General features: G+C 39.4%; 1 protein-coding gene across 5 annotated transcripts in view; it reads left to right on the top strand.

Moving 5' to 3' along the window:
• The window catches only part of Csgalnact1 (chondroitin sulfate N-acetylgalactosaminyltransferase 1), a 309,579-nt gene that overhangs the window by 173,933 nt on the left and 118,941 nt on the right, over positions 1-16,705 (top strand). Inside the window, exon 1 of one of the 5 annotated variants that reach the window (XM_047550842.1) lies at positions 8,696-8,813. The exons of the other annotated variants lie outside the window; for them this stretch is intronic. The gene's annotated coding sequence lies outside the window, so the exon portion shown is untranslated. Of the gene's footprint in view, positions 1-8,695; positions 8,814-16,705 lie in introns of those variants that run through there. 5 annotated transcript variants of the gene reach the window in all.

Raw genomic sequence — 16,705 nt, forward strand, 5'->3', positions numbered from 1 at the left:
GTCTTTATACTCTGTGATTTATTTCATATCCTTATAAGTGTGGGCCTGTTTCTGGGCATACTGGTCTGTTCCGTTTGTTTACTGTATGCCAGGACTCTGGTTTAGTCACCGTGTCCTTTATAAATGAGTCTTAATATCAGAGAATTCATTCTTGCTCTTCAAGAGAGTATTGAATATTCTTGGCCCTTTGCATTTTCATGTAAAATTTTAGAATCAATTTAGTCAACTATCGATACCCCACACTTCAATTTTGGGGATTCGGATTCGGATTTCATTGAATCTCTAAGTTAATTTGGAGCTGACTGACATTTTTGCATCATTGAATATTTAAGTCTTTTTAAATGTCTCATAAAGCTTTATAGTTTTTCTTTTGAAGACTTGGCATATCTTTCATTAGGTTTATTGTGAAGCACTTCATACTTTTAGACACTGTTGCAAATGATAACTTTTTTAGGATTTAATTTTGTTTGCTCTTATTACAAAAATCTGTTTTTTTCCTGCATTGCTAATTGATTCTTCTATATTATTAAACTTTCCTATTATAGCAGCTTATCTGTAAATATCTTTGGGTACTCTACAATCATAATCGTGTCACTTGTGAATAATGACAGCTCTGTTTCTTCCTTTGTGATGCTGATGACCATTGGTTTATCATGCCTTCCTAAACTGGCAGTTCCCAGTTTAATGTTGAATACAGAAGGGATAATGGTGGACATCTTCTTCTTCTGCTTTTGAAGGGAAATTTTTAGCCTTTAACCAGTGAGTATGGTGTTTGTTACAGTATTTGGAACAGGGAGTGGATAATCTAATAGTAGGGAAATCAGTGGCCTTCTGTTATCACTTTTCTAAGGATTTTAAATCATGAATGTTGTGCTTTATAAAATATATTTTCTGCATTTATTGAGAGGATCATGTGATAGCTCTATTTTAAACTATATTGTGAGAAATTAAATCCCTGATTTCAATGTATTGTCAACTTTGTATCTGAGAAAATCAACTCTGTCATGATAGTATTTATTGAATTCAGTTTACTAAAAATTGGAGTGGGGTTTTGGTATCTATATTCATAAGAAGGAATACTTCGCAATTTTCCTTTTTCTTACTATTTTTGTTGTTAAAGTGGGGCATTGAAGTATTTCATTTCATTCTGAAGTTCCCTGAGGAATAAAAATTCAGTTTTTCCAATGTTAAAGGCAGAGTTGCATTGAAATAGAACTATTTACCCATGCATGTAGTTCAAGGAATATCAAATATTTAGAAACTTTCTTCCTTTGGAAAAATTCAAATCACATTCAGAATGTTTTCAGTTTGGCTAATAGTGAGAAAATTCCTTTATCAATTGTTTCATAGAAAAAAGAATCCTTTTCAAAATATCTTCACAAGAATGTTGGTGACATGTAGCTAATGACCTCATCCTTTGATGAAACAATTTAAAAACGATAATGATATTTTAAAAACTTGTTCAATATTCCATTTTAATCTCTAAATTAAATGTCATGTGGAAAGAATTTTTCTTGTCTTGGATAGCCCGTGGTACTGACAGTTTGAGTGTTGTGTCCGTAATTGAGTAGTGTATATTCTAAAAATAGTTTTCACTTTTGGAAGGAAAAACAAGTATTTTAAGTTAGAAAGAAGTAAAAATCTAGGTAAAATCTACATGATGTCAAATCTATGATATAATTTTGATTGATGTTAATTAATATATATTTCTTTTTTCTATATTAACACGTTGTTTTCAAAAAATGTTGAGAAACCACTTGGAAATCCTCATGGTATATCTCTCTCAGCTACAGGAACCTTTGAGTCCCTAATTATAATGATCAAGTTTTCGAGATAATGTTGAGAAAGGCAAAGAGCTAAGTAATCAGCCTGAGAAAGGGTTCCTTTCTATATCCAGGAGTAGTAGTGTGGTATGTATAAATTTATACACCACAATACCAACAATTGAAACAAATCAGATATGTTAAAGAACCATGAATCTATTCAAAAAGAAAGTTAACATAAAGTATGCTGTGCTAAAGGTAGTTTCAATGAACATCTGATCTATTAATATCACTTAACGTAAAGATAGGATATACTATTCAATGGGCAGCTTCTGAGCATTTTGTGAGGGCAACAAACTTATTAAGGAAATATTAGAGTTTTATAAGGAGGTGAGATATTAGCAACTATGTAGTCTGCTTCTCTTGTCCAAGGCATAAGACTAGGGATTTCCCTAAGATCAGAAAAGCATTTGTTATTAGACTTGGAACTTGATTTATTTACTTGTTTATTTCTTTATTCTATATGTTTATTGAGAATCTGCAATGTATTGGATACTGTTCTACATACTAGGGATAGAGTAGTGAACAAAGGAAGTCCTTCCCTCATGGGAAGGACTTGACTAGGACTATCACAATAAACAAAGAGCTATGTGATAAAATAACATATCGAAAAGTGGTATCTTAGTATGTTTTCTGTTGCTATATCAAAATACCTGAAGTTAGGTACTTATACAGAAAAGAATATTTACTTAGCTAACAGTTTTGGAGGTCCAAGAGCATGCCACCAACATCTTCTCAGTTCTGGTGAGGACCTTCTGGCTATATTGCACCTTGGTGAATGGCATCATGATAGAAGTGCGTATGAGAGGGAGAGATCACATGGTAAGACAGGAAGTAAGAGTGAATTGAGAAGTCATACTCCTCTTTTAACTCCTCTCTTGTGGGAACTAACCTCTTTTGAGAGACCAGCCTTGATTCCTTCTGAAAGTAGTGTCCTCCACTAGGCCTAACCTCTTAGAGGTTCCATTACCTCACTACCACCAAACTGGGGACTAAGCTTCCAGCACATGAACCTTTGCGGGGCAAACCATACCAAACCATAGCTAGCAGCAAGAAGAAGGTAAAGCAATGCAAGAAAATAGAGATAACCAAGTGTGCTGTTTCGACTCGGATGGTCAAGAAGAGGTCAGTGAAGAGATGTTGACCTTTGTGCAAAACCTGAATGAAATGAGAAAAAAAAGAAAAACCCTATGGATATTTAGGGAAAGGATGTTCTAGGAAAAAAGAATGAAAAAGAATGTTTTCCAAGTGTATGGTTGGGATGTGAGGTGTTCCAAAAACTCACATGTGAGACAATGCAGGAAGGTTCAGAGAAGAAAGGATTGGGTTTGGAGAGTCTTGGCCCAGTCAGTGCATTAGCACCTGATGGGATTAATCAAGTGGTAACTGAATGTAGGTGGGGTGTGGATGGAGGAGGTGGGGCAATGGGGGCGTGACTGTGGGGTATATATTTGTATCTGGCAAGTGAAGACCTGTCTCTCTCTCTACTTCCTGATCATCATGTGAGCTGCTTCCCTCTGCCATACTCTTCCGCCATGATGGAACTGACTGTATGTGGACTGAGACCTCTGAAACTGTGAGCCCCTAAATAAACTTTTCCTCCCCTATAATTGTTCTGGTTGGGTGTTGAAGTCACAGCAGTGAGAAAACTGACTAAAATACCCAACACCTCTACTTTTCCAAGAAGAGCAAGGCTAAAGCAAGAGTGTAGGTCACAAGGTGGGAGATGAGGCAAGACACGGATCACTTAGGGGCCTGAAGGCCAGGGTCAGGGCTCTGAGATTTCTTCTAGCTGTGGTGGGAAGACCCTGGAGAGGTTGGAACAGGGCGGTAAGATGGTCTGACTTCAGTCAGGTTGGGTAGTCTGAGGACAGACCAAAATGGAAGAGGGATACAGAGAGGAGTTACTGCTTTTTTATGCAGAGAGACCCAAGGTGGGGGAATTCAGGGTACTGAGAGAGGATGATAGCTGATGTCTTCTTGTCACATCTTAAAAGTGGAGGCAACAAGGTTGACAGGAAGCAGAAATGTGACAGAAGGTCAATCCCGGGCACCCAGTGATTATGTCAATTCCCTCTTACCTGGCTCACCAACTTGGGAACATTTTCCCAGGATTTTATTTTGCTTTTCTTCTCTGAGGGTATTCAAGTTAGGGTTTAAGAGTCCGTTTTCCTGGTAGACGATCCTTCTGATCTACAGTGGTGGGTTTTTTCATGGTCCCCGCCCCCACCACCACACTAACTTCATATTATATTAACTGGAAATGTCTGCTCCTGGTTCAATTTTAATTTATGTCTGGAAGCTTCACCATGTTTTTCACTTTAGTTCCTGAACTGATCTGAAAATGGCTAAGGCTTTTTGAGGTTAGATTTGTTTCCAGATAGATGATACATTAATAAAACTATGGCAGCCCTGGGTGTTGGTGCTAAAGAAATTATCCTGGGGGGGAAAAAAAAGAAAGAAAGACTCTATTAGCTAGTGGCTGCTTGCAGCAGATGGAAGCTTGCATACAGAACAGTCCCAATAATGCTGAGTTCTGCCTGTGCCAACTCATTCAACTGCCCAGGGGACACCACCATTGGTCAGCAGTCCCCGTTGCTGTGGTGCGGTGACACTGACTATTGACTCTGCATTGATCCAAAGGCAAGTCCATTGGATTTCATTAGGACTGATTGCTGTTCCTGGTTTTCCCCTCTAACACAAAAGGAGCACATGTTAAAACAGGCTCTTCTTCAGTAATGGAATATTCCTTTTCATGTGAATGGTTAATGCCGCATGTTGTGCATGCTTATCATCCCAACTTTCTGTGCCGTGGTGGCTGTTCTTATCTTTGAGGAGAACAAAACACCACAGAAAAAGTGTTCCAGATGGCTCTTTTTAAAATGGGACTCCAGAGGCAAATGAAGATGAGCATTCTACTGCAGTTTCTGTGCCTCCCCCTGCGGCTACGTTACCAAGGGGATGAATGTGTGGTGCTGGTGCTTCCACGGAGTTGCGTTTTAGTAGTTAAGCACACTGGGTTGAAGATTTCCTGCAAAACAGATATAGCATACTTGTGGGCTGAGGATATGAGGATGGCCATAGACTTCATTTTGTTAGCAAATATGAACAGAGATAGGTCTCAATTGCCTGGAAACCTAACACCTGTGACATGCTCGGTGACGTCTCTAAGTGTATCATTGGAGCCCTGCACAGCACTGGAACTCCAGAATGCTTTTGAATGCTCACAGATGTTTCCTGTTGAGCCAATGTCAAGGGCTTGTTTTATTTTTTTGTTAGATGTGTCAGGAATTGTGCTTCAGTTTATTGGATAGACTTCAGATACTTAGGTCAGAGAGTGCTCAGCTTGAAAAGTTTGGAAGTTGTGACCCTAAAAGTGGACCTCACTGTTCCATCCAAGTTGCTCTGTCTCCTTCTTCAAATTTGATCCCCTCTGTTTCTTGACACCAAACATTCCTGTTCTTTGTTGCAAACTCTCCCCTCCCTTGAACATTGCTTTTCCTCTAGGGTTTTGTCCTCAGCTTGCTGCTTTAAATCACGTTTTCTTCCTGGGCAGTCACTCTCATAATAGACAGATGACTGTCAGACTGTCACCTCCAGCCCACCTGTCTGCCTGAAGCTTTTGATTTGTATTCTGAGTCATTCTAGTTAGACTTTTCTGCCTGCCTGTGCCAGGGGCACCTCGAACTCTGTAGGTTCTAACCACACTCTTTATCCTGCCCCATGGCCTGGTCTTCCTCTGAGTGCTGACTTGCTTGGTGGCCCCACTCATCCATCAAGTTACTTGGAATCTTTCCTGCAACAGAAGAGCCCCAGCCAAATCCTCCCTGTTTCTGCCACTAAACAGTTGATAATAAATCTTCTTTTAAATGTTTTATCACAGTAACTCAGACCTGTGGTTTAAAAGTCAAACCATGCAGAAGGGCTTATATTTAATAAAAACAAGGGTTTCCTCATCTTCCCTCACCACCACTATTCTTTGTTGCCAAGGGGAACCACTTTCACCTCTGTAACCACTTCTTTGTCTAGTTATCATCATATCTCTGAATTTTGTGCTTACCCTGTCATTTCCTGATTATCAATTTGGGGCAGCTTACACCGGTTTCCTGTTGTTCTCCCCTCTTTCCCCTCCCCACTTTTACACAATGTAGTCGCACCAGGATTTTTAGTTCCTCCTCTTAAGTAACTTAAGCAGTATTACTCTGTTCTATATCCTGCTTCATTGCCTATCCAAGGATGGCATCCCTTGGTCCTTGACTTATAGGATGAGGATATTGGCATTTCCACCCTTCCCTTCAGCTTCTCTCCCCATCATCAGTTTGTCATGAATACTGAATTTCTAGTTGCTAAGATTGATTATTTGATAAGTTGATCAATTGATTTCCCCTCAGAGCTCTAAAGGCATTGCTCCATTGTTTTGAGCATCCAGTGTTACTGATGATAAGTCTGATGTCAGTCCGATTTTCCATCTATTCCAGGTGATATGTGCTTTCTCTTTGGAAACCATCAAATTTGTCTCTTTGACTTGGGTTTCTAAAAGTTTTTCCATGTTGTGTTCAGCTGTGTGCTGTTTAAACTTTTACTTTGATTTACTAATTTTCTCCCACTTTATCTCTTTGCTTTGTCATGTTGGGCAATGTGTAAACTGGAAATGATCTTTGAGATGACTTTATTTTCTTATTTTTCCATATTCTGGAAGATTGATCTTAAAAGATTTATGTGTGCATGTGTATGCATGTGGGTATTTCATTAGCTCTTTCTTATTCTGTGGTTGTTTTTTCCATATTATCCTATAATTATTTTGGGGATGAAATAATTTTTAAGCTCTCTGAGAATAACAAAGACATTTTTAAAACTTTCTTAGTTTTTCCTGAACTTCCTGTTACCTTTAGGGTCCCATTTTGTTGTCCTCGATTTTTCTCATTTATGTGGAAATTTAAAATCCCCGATTCCTGCTTTAATTGTCCTTGAGTAGCTGTTCATTCATAAGAGAGAAGCAGTGGACGTAGGCTGTCTATAGATTATTTGGAGTTTTTGACAGGCAGACTTTGCTCTTGAGAGATGGGAGCGATGTGGTAGGGTGAGGGGAGGCCTTTACAGTTTGACATTCCTAAGTGCTGGAATGTTGGGGTTTTCGTTCAAGGGGCCAGCTCCCCATTGACAGTACTTCATGAAATTTCAGTTCGCTCACGTGGTAAGGAAGTGCATCCTTCGTCACTCTGGCTTGCTGCTATGACTTCAATGTGTCCCTCAAAATTTCATGTGCTCTGGAGCCTTAATTTCTCAATGTGGCAGTGTTGGGAGGTGGGACCCTGTGGGAGTCTTCAGGTCATGGGGGTGCGGTCTTCATGGATAGAGTAATGTCTTTCTTGTGGGAATGTATCCAAGGAGTTTGGCCTCCTTTCCTCTCTTCCACATGTACCCACGTGCCCTTCCACTTTCTACCATCCATTAAAGCAGCATGACGTCCTCGCCAGAAGCCAGGCAGATGCTGTGCTAGCACTGTGTTCTTAGACTTCCAGGACTGTGAGTCCAAATAAACCTCTATCCTTTATAAGTCACCCAGCCTCAGGTATTCTGATACAGCAACAGAACACAGAGTAAGACACTAGTCTCTTACTTCCTTTAGGATATCACTTAATCAACAGTAGGGTTTTTTGTTTAATTTTATTTAATCACTTTTAATATGATCCAATAATTGATCAGTCTTCATATTTAGTACTTTGTCTTGTTTAAGGAATATTTTCCTAACCAGCAATAAAAGAGGTATTAACTTGCCTTTTTTTTTTTCTGAAAGCCTCTCATCTAGGTCTTTAGTTTACCTGGAATTGATTTCTGTGTATGGTGTGAGGTCAGGCTCAAATTTCTGTACTAAAAACAAGTAGACCAAAGCTATATTTCCTTTAACAACAACAACAACATAAAAATCAAGCAGGCAATGGAGGCAACCTCATGTGACTGAGACTTTGCCATGTCTTCTCAAAGTGTCCCCATCTATCCTACATAGATCCTCTCCCCCTCTGGTTTACCCAGTCGCCCCTTCTCAACCACCTACTTCCTGCTTTCAGCGGGTGTATTTTTTTTTTTTTTTTTTTTTTTTTTGTGGTACCTGGGATTTAACCCAGGGGCACTTAACCACTGAGCTACATCCCAGCTCCTTTTTTATATTTTATTTAGAGACAGGGTCTGGCTAAGTTACTTAGGGCCTCACTAAGTTGCTGAGGCTGGCCTTGAACTTGCAATCCTCCTGCTTCAGCATCCCGAGCTGCTGGGATTACAGGCATGCACCACCACACTGGGCTTCATTGGGTGCATTCTTTTTTTTTTTTTTTTTTGTGGGGGGGAGGCGGTGCTGGGGATCGAACCCAGTGCCTCACGCTTGCAAGGCAAGCGCTCTACCAACTGAGCTATCTCCCCAGCCCTCATTGGGTGCATTCTTGAAGAGGGAGTAGCTGTTAGAATTTCACTCAGGTAAGTGACTGGGAAAGGGAAAGTATTTTATTTGCTGATCTCACCAGCATTCTGCTTAGTTACAGTTTGATTCTATTTACATGAAACTCTTTACATTAGGAAACTAGTACATTAAGTACAACTTAATGCAAAGAAAATTTTAAAATTTGTGTCTCCATATTGAAGTGTCACCATATTTTGAAGGCCATCATGCTTTTAATGTGTAGAAAGGCAGCCTTTCATTCTTCTGAAAAGTTGTTGGAACTTGTGTGGGTGAATCTTGAAATTGAACTGAACTTGCTTTAGGAAGGACTTCCTTATTCAGAGAAAAATGTTTCTGTTAGGAAAAAATAAAAAAAAAATGTAGAAGCAACAGCAGCAGCAACTTGGGATAGTAGTGATCCTTTTCTGCCTCTGGGTCTATTGGAAGGAAAGGAACATACAGCTGGAAGGAATTTGAGATGCAGTATTTCACCTCAAGGAAGTGGACCATTCTCACTTTTAATGCAATTTCAGCAGAGAAAATTCCACTCTCTCCTGGTAATATTTAACATACTTCACTGCTTGTGGATTTTCCTTACGCGTTGTCCTATGTCCATTTTCTTATTCTGTTTGAAATGGAAATAGGATAAAATGGGTGGACTATCCTTAAAGGGTCTGACCTCTGTTAATCTGTGCCAGACTCCTCTTCATTGTATGATCTGTTTATCTCTTTTTCTGAAGTCAATTTCCAAATCTTCTGTTGTTTTTCACCCCATCCAAATGTCTGCCACACCATTTATAAATTAAGATTTATAGACTCAAAATTTGAATGTAATGCTTTTGCCTGGTACACTCAATGCTAGCTAAGTCACAGGGATGAAATTCGTTATAAGGAGCTCCCTAGTTGAGACTTTTAACCTGCATTATTTTCATGATAAAAATATTTCTGGACTTGTGTTATATGTGACCATTGAAACACACTCATTTATCTCTGCCTCCTCCTAAGACTATTCAAAATAATAGGTAAGAAATTTTAAAAGGACTTGAATCCACGTGAAGGTAGAAGATATGCTCTGAGGGTTATGGAGGAAGGGTGCGAACAGGTTTTTGGAAGATGGAAAATGAATGGGTAAGTGGGAAATGCATTAGCAGAGGGGAGAAACCTAAAAGCCAGGTGCCTGCAGAGAGCAATGCCAGCCTGCAGCAACCTGTGCTGGGACCCAGGCTGCAGACTTGGAACCACTGGACACAGAAGCAAAGGGCAAGGACCCTGGCGTAAGGTCTGCGGCTGGACAAATTCTCCTGGCAGGTGTACTTCCCAGAAAAATTGGACCAGAGATGCTTTGGACTTGCAAAAACAAAGCAAAACACATGTGTGTGTGCGCACACACACACACACACACATGCCAGTGATAAGACACTTTGGATAAGACACTTTGGAGGAAAAGGGAGTAGTAAGTGAAAAATCTGTATACAGAATGGTGCTCTCTCCCTTCTGAGCACCCAGAACTCTGACAATCAGCCATATATTCCTTCATCCCTGGATTAGAGGAGTAGAGAATTATTTTTGGGGAAAATAATCAATTGAAGATAAAAGACATTTGAGGATCCCCCATAAAATGACCGGGTCCTCACCTGGTCATGTCACATACACTCAGCTATCCTAGGTCTCATGGAGATAGCCAGTCACCACACTTGGAAGGATTGTCTCCAATGCAAAGAATGAGACCAAAACAGACCAACAAAGAAACATGCAAGCAAACAAAGGAGGCTGAAAAGAAACAAAAACAAGGGAAGGAAAAACAATTTTAACCATAGCTGACATTCTCTGAGAAATTAGAGAAGACTTTATATCCATGAAGGAGGGCTTGGAAAGTAAAAAGGTAATAGCAGGAATTAAAAATTCAGTGAAGGGTTGGGATGTTGATGAAATTGCCCAGAAAATAGAATGAAGAGATGGAGATGGAACATGTAAGAGCCAGGTGTAGTTGCATGCACCTGTGATCCCAGTGACTTGGGAGGCTGAGGCAGGAGGATCGCAAGCTCAAGGCCAGCCTCAGCAATTTAATGAGACCCTGTCTTAAATGGCTGGGGATGTAGTTTAGTGGCAAGTGCCCCTGGGTTCAATCTCTAGTACCAAAAAAAAGAAAAAGAAAGAAAAAAGAGAAGGAAATAAGAGGCTCCTTTTAGGAAATCCAAAATCTGATCCACAAGAATTTCAGAAAAAGAACAAAGAAAATGCAGGGGAGAAAATGATAGAAAACACCTTTCAAGAACTGAACATGAATTTCCAAATGGACCAGGTACATTAAGTGCTCAGCACAATGGATGAAACCAGGACAGACTCCAAGTCACATCTGATAAAGTCTGTGAATAAAAATATTTTTTTTTCTTAAAAGTTTTAACAGAGAAAAAAGTAGATCTCCTACAGAGGCTTAGGAGGCCAGCTGATAACTTCAGTCTCCACAGTAACAGTGGAACTTAGAAGAAACAGAGCTGGCCCTTTAAATGGGAGGGAACGCAGGCCCCCCACCCTGGTGTCTCATACCTGGCTCACTGTCCACCCCACCCAAGGGTAGAATAAGGGTCTTTGCAGGCAGATGCAAAGTCTCAAATCTTGGCAAGTCCCTGGAAGAACTGTTCTCCCTCAAATGAGAATAAGCCAAAAAATACGCAGGGTATAGAGAGAAAGAGGAAGTTCCCTGGTGGGAGGTGTACAGAAACTTCAGCCCAGGGAAGCTGGTGGTCTAACTCTCAGTCCAAGTCTGGAAGGCCCAAGAACCTGGAGTTCTAATGACCAAGTGCAGGAGAAGAAGGGGGTCCCAGCACCAGAAGAGAAAAAGGGGAATCCGATTTTCCTCTGCTTTTTGTTCTCTCCAGTGCCCACCCACATTGTGTGAGGGCCAGTCTTCCTTCCTCAAGCCCACTGTTCCAATACCAGTCTCCTCCAGAAACACTGTGACAGACATACCCAGGAATAGCACTTAACCCGCTATCTGGTATCCCTTAGGACAGTCAAACTGACACCTAAAATTAGCCATCTCAGGGGGGCGAGGGAAGTTCTGGGTGATGGCTAACATCACTGTGTTAGGCAGGAGAACAACCTTTCCAGATGGCAGGAGGGTGGAGAGGCCAAGAAGCTTGGCGTGGGGAAGAGACCTAACTAAACCAAGACAAAACAACAACTGGGAATGATCACCTAATGTGCTTACGAGTGATGAGCCGAGTTGTCTAGTTCTGTTTTAGACTTTGGAGAAAATTTGTGTTAGATACACACACACCAATCAAGGGGAAAACTCTGGCAATTATTAACATCAGGGAAAAAAACAAAGGGTTGTACAAGAAAGACACATATACCATTGGGCTTGATTATGAGCAGTATTCAGACAGACAATGTAATGTGGTATAAGTACTGAGTACTATTATAACCAAAATCGTGATAGAGTTAGACTGAGAGGATTTTGGAGGGTATGGTGGAAGGTGAGGATAGGAGGAAGCCAATAGATGCTAAAAATAGACAAAAATAGAAACTGAAGAGTATCATTTGAAATAGAGTAAATCTAAAAAAAGCTGAAAGAGTTGGAAATTATTGCCTTTGTCTCTGGAACTCAAGAATGGTAGAGTGGAGGGAAAAAAATCTGCTAGTTTTGTTGACATTGTGGTACCATTTGGTTTTAAAATTATGTGCATGTATTACTTTGATAAAAGTAAAATAAATACATTTATATAACACTATATTTTCATATGTAAAATTGTAATGTATTTCACAATTTTTTTTATTGGGAGGGTTGGGGATTGAACCCACGGGTGTTTTACCATTGAGTTACATTCCCAATCCTTTCTTTAAATTTTTTTATTTTGAAACAGGGCCTCACTAAGTTGCTGAGGCTGACCTTGAACTTGCAATCCTCCTGTCTCAGCCTCCTGAAATATTTTTAAAAATTAATATTTATTTGAGAACAAGTAACAGCAATGAGTTTTTAACATTGATTGCAAAAGTGATGTGTTTTAGTTTGGCGTGAATTATGAGTTCAGAGTCACGGTTGGTTTGATATTTGGAATTTGAATTTGTGAGAACATAATAGCATTATTATTCACACATGTAGAATTCAACTTTTCTTTAATATTTATTAAACATTAAAAAAAGGTGCTAGAATCATTGAAAATCAAATTTGACTTCCTTGAGGAAAACTCCAGTTTTAATGAAGCAGGAATGTTCCCTCATCTCATTATAATGCATGGTATTGAAACATAGTTCAAAAACAGTGTTTGTTTGAAATATTTAATACTCATGTCCTGTAATACTCTACTTCCAGCTTTGCACACTTACAGATTTTCAACCTCATGGAACTGGTGTAAGCAGTGTGTTATATCACGCCTACAAATTTCTTAATATACTGCTTGGAATATGGTAGAAGCCTAGTAAAATAGTAATTGCTCTCCTCCCTTCCCCCTTCCTTGCCACCACCTACCTGGATCACACCCAAATCCCTCAGGGTCTGGTAGTGTCCATCTCGTCTGAATTTGGTGCTTTCCTTTGGTCCTTAGTTATTACTTGCCAGTCATAAATTTATTTTACAAACCAGTAATCCCATCTCCCTTTTTCTGAGGAGGTTCTAATTGTTATTCTTGGTGCAAGTGAAATTCCCTGGAATACATTGTACTGTATTCTCCTAAACACTTAAGTGCATTTCTGATTCCAAATGGTGGTGGCGTGGACCATAAGGAGTTAGATTTTACATCTGTTCCTTGTTAGGGTATGTGTTAGGTTACACCTCAGAACACCAGCAAGTGACAGGCAGACTTTCAGCAAACCACTGATTTTATTGTTACATCATCCTTTGGCAACATTCTTGAAACCCTTCATCTCCTGGTTACTTCTTGACAGTAGGAATTGTGGTATCTTTTTATGTCTGTTGTCTTCTTGAGTGTAGCAATTCCAGGAGAGACTGACTACTCTGAGGCACTGGTAAGTTCTTAGAAAGTGTTTCCAGAAAATCGCCTTTAGATATTTCTGGGCTTCTGATGATTTGGCCGCTGTCGGCTCCCTCTGAGAAGAGCATCCTGACAGTTGGTTAATTCTGTAAAGCCAGAGGAGTACTCTGTACCCCTGAGCTTATGTGACACTGACCAGGGACCTCCATCATAGTGGTTAGACCTCAGCTTGGTCTAGATTCAAAGTTCTTTGCAAAGAACAGATCAGATACATAATGGGGGGCGGGAAGGCAAGAATAGAGAAAGGATGGATTGTGTAGAGGAAAATGAGGGATGGGGAGGAGGCGGAAGGAAGGGGAGATAGAATGAGATAAACATCATTACCCTGCGTACGTGTATGATTACACAAACGGTGTGACTCTGCTTCATGTACAACCAGAGAAACAAAAGTTGCACCCCATTTGTGTACAATGAATCAAAAATTAAAAAAAAAAAAAGATATTAGGTTATTCACCATTGAACAAGACCGTATAAATAATTACGTGATGAACAAGGGTTGCAGGAGGCTCAGGTAGGGAGAAACACGGAGACTGTCCAGTCCTCCAAGCAGCCTGATTCGGTACCGATCTGCACTCTCAGGTAGGGGTTGGTTCATCCAATGCAGCAACATCTCTCCAGGGAACCTCAGTTGCTGGTTGATTGAATCAACTTGGAAATTTAACACATTCAGAGAGCCAATTTCTTCCTTTTGTAAAACAATTTTATTGACATATAATTTCATGTATTATCTAAATCATCTTAAGTGTGCAATTCAATGTTTTTGGTACATTACGCCATTAATTTTTTAAAAATCATTGTACAATTTAGCAAATTTTAGCCATTTACTTTTTAGCCATTTAATTTTAACACGTGGCCTATAATTTGCCACCATAACAATTTTTCAGGGTCCTGTCCATTGGCATTAAGTACATCCATGTTGGACTGTACCCCTCACCACCATCCCTCTCTGAAACGCTTCTCATCTTGCAAAATTGGTGCTTCTTATCCATTAATGATACCTGCTGCCGCTTCCCCAGCCCCTATAAGCCACGACTCTACTTTCTGACTCTATGACTCTAACCACTCTAGGCACCTATATTATAAGAGGAATCATAAAGTATTTGTCTTGCCTTTGGTTTATTCAGTAGCATTCTGTCCTCAAGATTCATCCATATTGTAGCACATGGAGAATTTCATTCCTTTTTTATGGGTGAATAATACTCTGCTATGTGTACCTGCCATCTTTTGTCCACCTGTTCATCTGTTATTGGACATTTGGGTCATCCCTCCCTCTTGGCTATCGGTAATCAAGTATCTATTCCAGTTCAGGAGAGCAATTTCTAGCCTATTCTTTAAAGCTCTTATAACCCAACTAGACAGGAAAAAAGAATTTCACTTGCCTTCTCTATTATTCAGGAAGGTACAGGGCTTAGAAAGACTCCGTGAGAAAAGATGCTTGCAGGTCTTACTTTGAAAAGAGTATAAGAAAGGGGCTAACTTTGTCCTGCAAGGAAAAAATGATTGTAGAAACAGGGAGAAGAAGATGGCGAGCAGAAAAAAGAGAACATCACATAGAGAGTGTTTTCTTTTCTTTCCCATTTTTGCTGAAAGTTTGATTTTTGAGCAGAACACCAGGCTTAGACAACAGTCTCCATGACCCTTAGTTTCTGGCTGGTCCGCAGTTGAGGCCGATAACCCCACCCAGAAGACAGGCAGATAACTGAGTCAGGGGCCCATGGAAGATTTCAGCAGTTTAGGGTTTCGGAAGAGCTGGGATCTAGGGGTCTCCAAAGGGCATTTTTCATTCATTGCCTTTTTGTTCCAGTAACTCCGCAGCAAGAGTACTTACTTTACATTTCAGTCATTCCCAGGAATGACTGGATAGGGAAAGGGACAGAATTTGTGAAACTCCTGGACTGGGAGAATTCGTGACTACATATCACCAGACGGTTTCCAAATATTTGTTAACTAAATAATTTAATGCCACATTTGGTTAAGAAAACTCTGGTTGGCTTTAGGACCTATGTTGAATTCTTTTTATTTTTTGAACATTTTTTTAGGTGTTGATAGACCTTTACTTTTTATTCATTTATTTATATGTGGTGCTGAGAATCGAACCCAGTGCCTCACACATGCTAGGCAAGCGCCCTACCACTGAGCCACAACCCCCATGTTGAATTCTTAACCACAGTTTCCCATTTCAGTGAAAAGTAGGGAGGCATAGGTTATATTCTAACAGTTCTCTTGAGGTTCGTGGTCACAAATGTCTCAGTATTCCACAGAATAATGACAGATCTCCTGCTAGGGAGAATGGTGGTAACAAAGGTGTGTGCCAAGAACTTCCACAGAAATAGATAGTTACACAGTGGGATTGAGAGGACTATGGCCACTTCAGAGCCATTATTGAGAAGAGAAAAATGAAAACCCTAATATTGAAACAATCCCTGCATCAAAGTCATGTTAAACACAATTACCAGAATATGATGAAATAAAAATATTTTAATGTTGATATTTAAGTATCAGCTCAGATAGAAGTTGGGTGAAACATACTGAAAATCTACTCTACTGAATTATCCACATACTCCCATTTGTACAATTGAATTAAATAGGTAAAGTATGTTGGGATCTTCCTCATTTTGTTGTAAAACCTTTTTAGTGTGCTAAGTGAAAAGTGCTATAGAGACTTGATACAATACTGTAGCAACTACATATCCTGATTTTGTGTGGCTCTTTGGGTTTCAAACTCTATCATAGTCCCAATAATGAATGGTGCTTGCAATTTGTAGACTATGTGCCTTGTTTATAACATTTTTGTATATGTTTTGTTTTGCTCCTTAGAAAAATACAGTTACCGTAACTTTTCCTTACCAGCTCTTCTCAAAATCTTCTCCCCTTCGCTTCCTGGAAACTTTGGAAGGAAAAGTGTATTATAGTTCAGTCTGATAATTTGACACATTTCTGTCTTCAGAGTTTTTTCTTCTTTATTGTTTTAATACCTTTTTAATTTAAAAATTTTTGAATTTATTTTTATTTTAAGAAGTTATTTTTGTTGTTATTTTTTTCTTTTTTGGTGGGTGCTGGGGTTCGAACCCAGGGCCCTGTGCCTGCAAGGCAAGCACTTTACCAACTGAGCTATCTCCCCAGTCAAGCAGTTATTTTTAATTGACAAATAATCACATGTTTAGGGATACAATGTGATATTTTGATAAATGTTTATAATATGGAATAATTACATCTGGCTATTTAACAAATCTATCACCTTACATACTTGTGGTTGTGAGACAAGTAAAATTCCCTCTGTTAGTAATTTTTAACTATGAAAAATAATATGATCGAAAAAATAAAATACTTGGGAATCAATCTCACAAAAGAGGTGAAAGACCTCTACAATGAGAACTACAGAACACTAAAGAAAGAAATTAAAGAAAACCTTAGAAGATGGAAAGATCTCCCATGTTCCTGGATAGGCAGAATTA

The sequence above is a fragment of the Sciurus carolinensis genome, chromosome 4 (assembly GCF_902686445.1).
Source record: "Sciurus carolinensis chromosome 4, mSciCar1.2, whole genome shotgun sequence".
NCBI lineage: Eukaryota > Metazoa > Chordata > Mammalia > Rodentia > Sciuridae > Sciurus > Sciurus carolinensis.